At 36.8% G+C, this 8,564-nt stretch overlaps 1 non-coding gene across 1 annotated transcript; it reads left to right on the top strand.

The window, feature by feature from the left end:
- Positions 1–8,242: 8,242 nt before the first annotated feature.
- Positions 8,243–8,349, top strand: LOC122064074. The gene has a single exon (XR_006135576.1). It is a non-coding gene; the product is annotated as a small nucleolar RNA R71 (small nucleolar RNA).
- Positions 8,350–8,564: the final 215 nt, after the last annotated feature.

The following is an 8,564-nucleotide window of genomic DNA, read 5'->3' on the forward strand; positions in this document are numbered from 1 at the left end:
GTTCTTTCAGAAATTTCCTCCCTAAGAGTTTTGATCAAGACACCACGCTTTCTGAGGCGCAATGCCCTATCTAGTTCCAAGGGAGTTAACTCTTACTATTACTTTTTACACTTCATTTAAAATTGTGTATTCATCAACTCATGCCCATCTAAAAAGAAAGTCTCAACTCCAAATCAAGAGTACAATGAACCCACAGAATTACATATGGTCTAATACTGTAAAACAAGGGTTTCTTATTTTCAAAAGAGAGTCTCACCTTAAGACATAGACTTGTTCTTTGTTCTCAATAGGGTTTTTATGTGTTCAAGATGGGTACCATAATAAAAAATTCTTTTAAGATGGGTACCATAATAAAAAAATTCGTACTTTCATACATCAAGCAAACGAATGGTATGATCATTAACCAAAAGTCAAAGTAGGACTTCATCCTTAACAAGCTCAAAAACAAAAGAAAAACAAACTAAGCAAAGAAACAAAAAGAAAAAGAAACTGATTTCCCTCCCCCACACTTAAGTTATGCAATGTCCTCAATGCGTGGAAAGAATTAAAAACAAAGACAATGCAAGGGGGTCATACCTGGGTAAAAGTCAGTCATCTGTGTAAAGAGGTTCATGGAGATCCAAGACCTCTTCACTAGCAGCAGTAGAAAGCTTAAAGAATGATTTTATATGCTGACCATTGACCTTGAAAATTACACCTGTGCTAGGGTTCAAAACCTTAACATCATCATGAGAAAAAATAGCCTGCACAATATAAGGACTAGGGGTGTCAATTCCAAGCTCGAACCGGTAGGTCCTATTGATCCTGACATGTTAATGGCCCGACCTAGATTGGCCTGATTAATAAATGTCTCAGACTCAAGCCCGACACATTTATAAACAGGTAGTACATGGTGTAGCCACCTCGCCCAACGGGCGCCCGACCGGCCTGACACATTTACAAGCCTGATTTGAACTGACTCCTTTAAGCCTGACCTAGCCCAATCCCTTTAATACTACCTGTATTTTTTTTTATACTATTTGTATTTAGTGCTAAGGTTATGTGATATATACAATTGACATGGTGGTAATATTTATATGAACATTCATATTTTTTATGCATAGTTTAATTGATTTGAACTTCCTAAACTTGGGTTATGTAGATGGTTTAATTGATTTGAGTTTCATGGGTTAAAGATCGAGTACCTTAGTAATTTATTTACTTTGCCCATCTTTGGCTTAATCCATTTTAACTATGGAGTCTTTTTCTTTGTTATGCCCATCTTTGCCTTATTTTATTAGTATTCCTCTTCAAGCACGTTTAAGAGGCCAATTTTAAAGAGGACCCGTTTAAAGCCCGTTTATAGTTAAATAGGTCCATAGCCTGATTAAGGCCCGATTAAGGCCCATTTATGTTAGCCCGATTAAAGCTCGAGACCGATCGGCCTGATTATTAACCGTACTATGCCCATGCTATCTAAGCTCGTTTAGCTAAATGGGCGTTCACGGTGCAGCCATAGAAATTGGTCGAACTTGATTAGACCCAACCGATTGACACCCCTAATAAGGACCATCCCAACGGGATCTCAACTTGCCTGAAAAAATATTCAACCTAGAATTGTAAAGCAAAACCTTCTCACCAGGAGTGAAAGACTTCCTAAGGATTTGTCTATCATAAAAACACTTTTGCCTTATAAATCATAGCAATGTCATGGGCATCATTCCTAATCTCCTCTAACTCTGCTAGTTGGAGTCCTTTATGAGTACCAGCAGTAGACAGATCAAAATTCAGCTATTTGATAGCCCAAAATGCCTTATGTTCTAACTCAACCAGTAAGTGACATGCCTTCCCATACACCAGACGATAGGGAGATTGACCCAAATTTGTCTTATAAGTAGTCCTATGCACCCACAAGGCATCCACTAATTGATTAGACCAATCCTTGCCATTAGGATTGACAGTCTTTTCCAAAATTTGCTTAATCTGCCTATTGGATACCTCAACCTGACAACTAGTTTGAGGATGATAGGGTATAGCCAGCTTATGGGTGATCCCATATTTCTTCATCAAGGCCTCGAAAGGCCTATTGCAAAAGTGTGCACCCCTATCACTAATAATAGCATGTGGTGTACCAAAGCGGGAGAAAATGTGCTCTTTCATAAACTTAACTACCACTTTGTGGTCAGTAGATTGACAGGCAATGGTTTTAATCCATTTGGAAACATAATCTACAGCCAATATGATGTATAAATTTCCAAAAGAATTAGAGAATGATCCCATGAAATCAATACCCCACACATAAAAAATCTCAACAACTAGAATTGGGTTGAGAGGCATCATATTTCTCTTGGTCACACATCCTAAAGATTGACAGGCTTTACAAGACTTGCAATACATAAAAGCATCCTTGAAGAGACTAGGCCAATAGAATCTACACTGTAAAACTTTGGCCGTAGTCTTCTTCGCACTAAAATGGCCTCCACATGCTTGATTATGACGAAAAGAGAGAATGGAATGCTGCTCATGATCAAGAATACATTGTCAAATAATCTGATTCGGACACATCTTAAAAATAAGGATCATCACAGAAAAAATACTTAACTTGGGAATGAAACCTATACTTATCTTAGGTGGACCAGTAATCCAGAGTCACACCCGAGACTAAGAAGTCGACAATGTTAGCAAACCATGGTTCACTGGACACTGCAAGTAACTGTTCATTAGGAAAATTCTTGTTAACTGGAGAATCGACAATCAAGGAATTGGGAAGTAGGGATAAATGGTCTACAACTAGGTTTCCACTTCCTTTCTTATTCTTAATTTCCAAATCAAACTCTTGTAAAAGTAAAACCCACCTAATGAGACGGGCTTTGGGATCCTTCTTCTGAACAATGTCTCTAAGAGCAGAATGATCAGTATACACCACGACATGTTACCTAACTAAGTAAGACCGAAGCGTTTCTAATGTAAATACAAAAGCTAAAATATCTTTTTCAGTGGTAGTGTAGTTGAGTTGTACATTGTTTGAATTTTAAAAGTAACCGTAAGCATACGGATCAATGTAGGTATGAGTTGAACACAAGGAGAGTAACCACTTTATTTTAAGCTTCTTTTAGTTATGCAAAAGTGTAACGATTGATTATGGTGATCTACTTCTAACTACCGTTCTAACACAAATGCATCTAAAAACGTCCTAACCCACACATCTAGGGATATTGGAAATTGAAATTTGGAATTGAAATTAAAAATTAAACAATCTAACCATTCACATCTAATCCTAACCATTCGTTATCTAGGAATTTAAATACTCAAAACACGCAATTAAAAAGAAAATAACTAAAATAAAAAGTGCTGAAAAGTAAATAAATAAAATTAAAAAAGGAATAAAGCTAGAGAGAGGCACATAAGTAGGTATCTCTACTTAGCCCTAGGGATGCACCATAAATAATATGAGCTTCCCTACTTGACCAAAGAGTACTCTTATAAGGATTTTTCTACTTGGCATTAGGAAAAGGGGTGCAATATAAATAAGAAAGTATAAAGGATGGTTCCATAGCTTGAGAGGGGCAAAGCCAACGCATGCATCTAGCCATGAACCTTGGGGGAAAGGGAAAGCATCAAAGTAAAACTAAAATTTGAAACCTACTTTAAGAATGAAAGGGTAGCAAGAAGAGGGAATGAGAGGGGGTGAGAAGACTACTGTAGAAGCTTACTTACTTGAATTTCAATACTTGAACTTGAAAACTTGATTGAGATTTGAAATACTACTAGTACTAAAAACCAGATCTGGAATAAACCAAATCTAAAATTGCTAGCACTAGGGAAGACAAATTTGAAGAGAAAAACTGAACTTGAAAGACATGCTCCACAGCTTGTTCTTGTCATCTAGAACTAGAAATTAAAATTATTACACCTTTGAATAACTTGAATAACATGAACCATAAAAATAAAAATAAAACATTGCATTCATTAAATAATAACCAATTACAAAAGTGTTTAAAGTAAGAAAAACTAAGAAGAACTAGAACTAGAACTGAAAGGAGAGCACAAGTAAAAATTAGAGAAAAAGAGAGCAAGAGAGGGACGACCCTTTAGGGTTTGGTGGACTTCTTTTTGTAGGGAATAGGGGAGACAGAAGGACGTCCAAGGATGGATGTCATTGGACGATTTTGATGAGGTGGAGGGGAAGAGAGAGGAGAGAAAATAGGAAGTAGGGGATTTTTGTTATTTCTTGCATTTTTTTCCTATATTTTTTCTTTCTTCTCTTTTGTGCGCAATCTCTTGGCTGAATTGTGTGATGAGGTGGAGGAGAGAGAAGAGAGAGAGAATTATAGGAGAGAAGATCTCCCATAATTTTGATTTCCTTTTTTCTTTTTTTTTTCTTTCTTTTTTCCTTCTTTTTCTCTCTCTTCAAACTTGCACACAACTCTTCTTGGCCGACCTTTATTTTTGGCTTAAATCGATTATGATGAGTAGGAGAGAGAAAATCTTTCAAAAAAAAGTAAAAAAAAATGGCAGCCCAGAGGTTCAAACTTGAGACCTCCTAATGAGCAAGGGATTTTGCATACAACTCACCAACTATGCTAGATAGTTGTTGTTACCAAAATGAATCTTCAATCACTCAAGGGGGTCCATCGATCCTTGTTGGAATCTTAGAATATTCCTTGTACCCTTAGGACAACGGCAGACGTGCTGGTTCTACATCTCGGTTCAGTTCTGATCCATTATTCTTTTTTTGGCTTGAAAAGAATAATCACTTGTACGGGTGACCAAATGAATATGTACTTTTAATTAACCATGTCTATCTTGCTCAGAATTTCATCCTCTTTGTAACCATGAAAGGAAATAGGCCTCTTTACGTGTAAAATTGAAGATATAACGCTTGATAGTCCTTAAGGCCTTGAAAATATAAAACCCGCAAAAAAAAGAGTAAAACCTAAGATAACTCCATTCTAAATATGTAAAATGTATGTTTTAATACCCTAGATTTCACACATAAATATGCTCATTATGCATCATTTAAGGTCATACGAGCATAGTAAATGACAGTGGATAGCTTATTAATCCTTTGTCCCAAAACCGCTCCTATGACAAAATCAGAAGCATCATACATCAGTTCAAAAGGTTCAGTCCAAACAGGTGGTTGAACAATGGGTGTATTGGTTAAATCCTTAAGTTTCTCAAAGGATTCTAGGCATTTTGTAGAAAACTCAAAAGTTTGATCTTTAGCAAGTAATTTGGTGAGAGGCTGGGCTAACTGACTAAAGTTCTAAAGAAACCTTCTGTAGAAGCCAGCATGACCAAGAAAAGACCGGACATCCTTAATAGATTGGGGAGGTTGTAAATTAACAATTACATCCACTTTAGCTCTATCTACCTTAATTCCCTCTTTGGATACTATATGACCTAAAACAATCCCAGATTTTACCATAAAATGACATTTCTCCCAATTCAAAACCAAATTCTTAGATATGCACCTTTTCAAAACTAGGGAAAGATGGTGAAGACACTCAGAATAGGAATTCTCATGAATAAAAAAGTCATCCATAAATAGTTTTAAGAATTTTCCAACCATGTCAGAAAAAATGTTCATTATGCATTGTTGGAACGTAGCAGGGGCATTGCAAAGCCCAAAAGGCGTACGCCTGTAAGCAAATGTTCCATACGAGCATATAAAAGTGGTCTTATATTGATCTTCTAAAGCAATTAGGATCTGGTTAGAGCCGGAATATCCATCATGAAAATAATAATATTCATGTCCAGCTAACCTCTCTAACATCTGGTCAATGAAAGGCAATGAGAAGTGGTCCTTCCAGGTTGCAGCATTAAGTTTCCTGTAGTCTATGCACAATCTCCACCCTGATTGGACATGGGTTGGAATCAGTTCGTTATTGGCATTGGGAACTATAGTAACAATAGACTTCTTGGGAACTATATGAACTGGGCTTACCCATTGGCTATCAAAAATAGGATAAATGATTCCATGATCAAAGCACTTTAGGATCTCTTTCCTAATGGCTTCCATCATCACTGGATTAGCTCTTCTTTAGGGTTCCATCTATATGGTTTGGAATCCTCCATAAGATGTATATGATGTTGCACAATAGAAAGACTTATACCCTTGATGTCAGTCATGGTCCAACCTAGGCCTTTCTTATTGTCTTTTAACATCTTAAGCAATTCCTCTTCATTTCTAGAGATCAAATCTGAAGAAATTATTACTGGAAGAGTCTAGTCAGACCCTAGGAAAGCATACCTAAAATTAGATGGTAGTTCCTTAAGATCTAGCTTAGGAGGTTCAACTATAGAATGTTTGGGGATGGGATTGAAATGGGGTCCTAAGGGCTCCACAGTGTGTGAATACTCAAGACTTAGGAAAAGAAATTTTCACTATCATCATCCAACTCATCCATACACTTTTGGAATTCTAAATCAAAATCAATATCAAAATTGGTAATTAAATCATCAGAAAAATCCAGAAAATCCTCAAGCATATTGATCTCTTTTTCCATATGTGGTTGTTTGCCTATCCTAAACATGTTAAACTCAACAGTTTAGTTTCTAAAAGATAACCTTAAGAAACCATTCCGACAATTGATAAATGCATTATTAGTAGCCAAGAATGGTCTTCCTAGAATTATTAGGATCTCATCATTGGTTGAGAAGGGCTTAGTATCTGACATAATGAAATCAACAAGAAAAATAAATTCACCCACTGTAAGTAAGACATCCCCAATCACCCCTTTAGGAATCTTAATAGATCTATCTACCAACTGAAGAGTGGTTCCAGTGGCTTTCAATTCCCCCAATCCTAGTTACTTATACACATGGTAAGGTAAAAGATTCACACTTACCCTAAAGTCAAGTAAGGTATGCTCAATGTATGTATTGCATATGACATAAGCAATGGTAGGGCTCCCTAGATCCTTATACTTAGTGGCTATAAGTTGAGTAATTATGGAACTAATGTTACCCACTAAGAATGTCTTTTTAGGCACACTAATGATACGTTTGTCAGTACACAAATCTTTCAGAACCTTAGCATAGGTAAGAATCTGAGATATGACATCCAAAAGAGGGATGTTCATTTCTACCTTTTTGAAGACTTCTAAAATCTTATCCATAGTAGTCTTCTTTTTGTCTACCAAGTGATTAGGAAAGGGGACAGGTGGAACATAAGGACTACTAGGAATTTCCTCTTATACAGAGGAATCATTTTTTATTTCCTCAACCAAATCATCTTTAGTTGCTTCATGTTCATCAGAGGAACCTGGAACAGGAGGTACACTTATGTCCTCAACAGAAGGAGAGTTAACAAGAGTAATAGATGGAAAGATTTAGGAATACTCTGTTAGTACTCTCGACCACTCCTAAGGGCATAAACAACATTACATTGGTTAGAGGACCCTTGTTGGGTCTAACCTTATACCACATTCATTGATGCATTAGTGGATGCTTGTGAACTAACAGGCTGATGCCTAGGATTAAGCTTTAGTTGACTAGGCAATGTTTCCTTCTCCCTCTCACGTAAAATTGAGACAACTTGGGTGAGTTTTCTAGTAAGATTTTGATGGCTTGTCATGAGGAGGGCCATATTCTTTTCCAAGTCACTTATTCTAGTTGCCTCTCTAGTGTTAGTAAACCTAGGGGGTTGTTGATAAGATGATAGGAGAGGGGGCCTCAAAAGACTAGCCTGAGGTCCTACATTTGGCCTAGGAATAGTATTTGGAGCAAAGGGAAGTTTTGAGATCTTGGTTGACCTTGATTATGGAAATTGGAAGGCCCTGCTTGGTTGCCCTGATTTCAGGAGAAATTTGGGTGATTTCTCCATCCTGGATTATAGGTGTTTCTGTATGGATTATTCTAATATAAGACATTAAAACTTTAGTTAGAAGTGCCTCAAGAGGTGTTGGGATATTCTTTTATGACATGTCTAGGGGACTGGCACCAAGCACGCATCTTAACCAAATTGACTAATGATGCCTCTCTAGGAATAATAGCCTCGATCCTCTTGATTAGGCTATCCAAATGGGTTTAATTGGTTACTATCCCATCTACAAAATATCTTTTCACTTCTATGGTTCTTTCACTTTCTTGGATTGACTCCCATTCACGGGTTTTATCAGCTAGGTCAAGTGAGAATTCCCACATCTCTCCTTCATCTGTAAAGGATGTGAATCATCTAGGGCATATAGACTCTATCATTTGTTTAGTTGGGTAATCAATACCATCATAAATAATCTGCCATAAATGCAATAATTCTAGACTATGGTGAGGGCATTCCTAGAGTCGATCCTTGAATCACTCCATAAGTTTAGAAAAGGACTCACTAGGCTTCTGCCTAAACTGGAGAATATCACTTCCAAGCTTATTGGTCTTGTGAGTTGGGAAAAACTTCTTGAGGAAGACAACTGTGAATTTCTCCTATGTGGTCATGAAATTTGTGTGTAACCCATACAACCACTTCTTAGCTTGATCTTTTAATACAAAAGTGATGAACCTAAGCTTAACAACATCATCAGAAAGTTATTGGATTTTAATTAGAACACATACCTCTTCAAATTCTGTAAAGAATAAATATGCAT

This window comes from Macadamia integrifolia, unplaced genomic scaffold, assembly GCF_013358625.1.
Source record: "Macadamia integrifolia cultivar HAES 741 unplaced genomic scaffold, SCU_Mint_v3 scaffold1514, whole genome shotgun sequence".
NCBI lineage: Eukaryota > Viridiplantae > Streptophyta > Magnoliopsida > Proteales > Proteaceae > Macadamia > Macadamia integrifolia.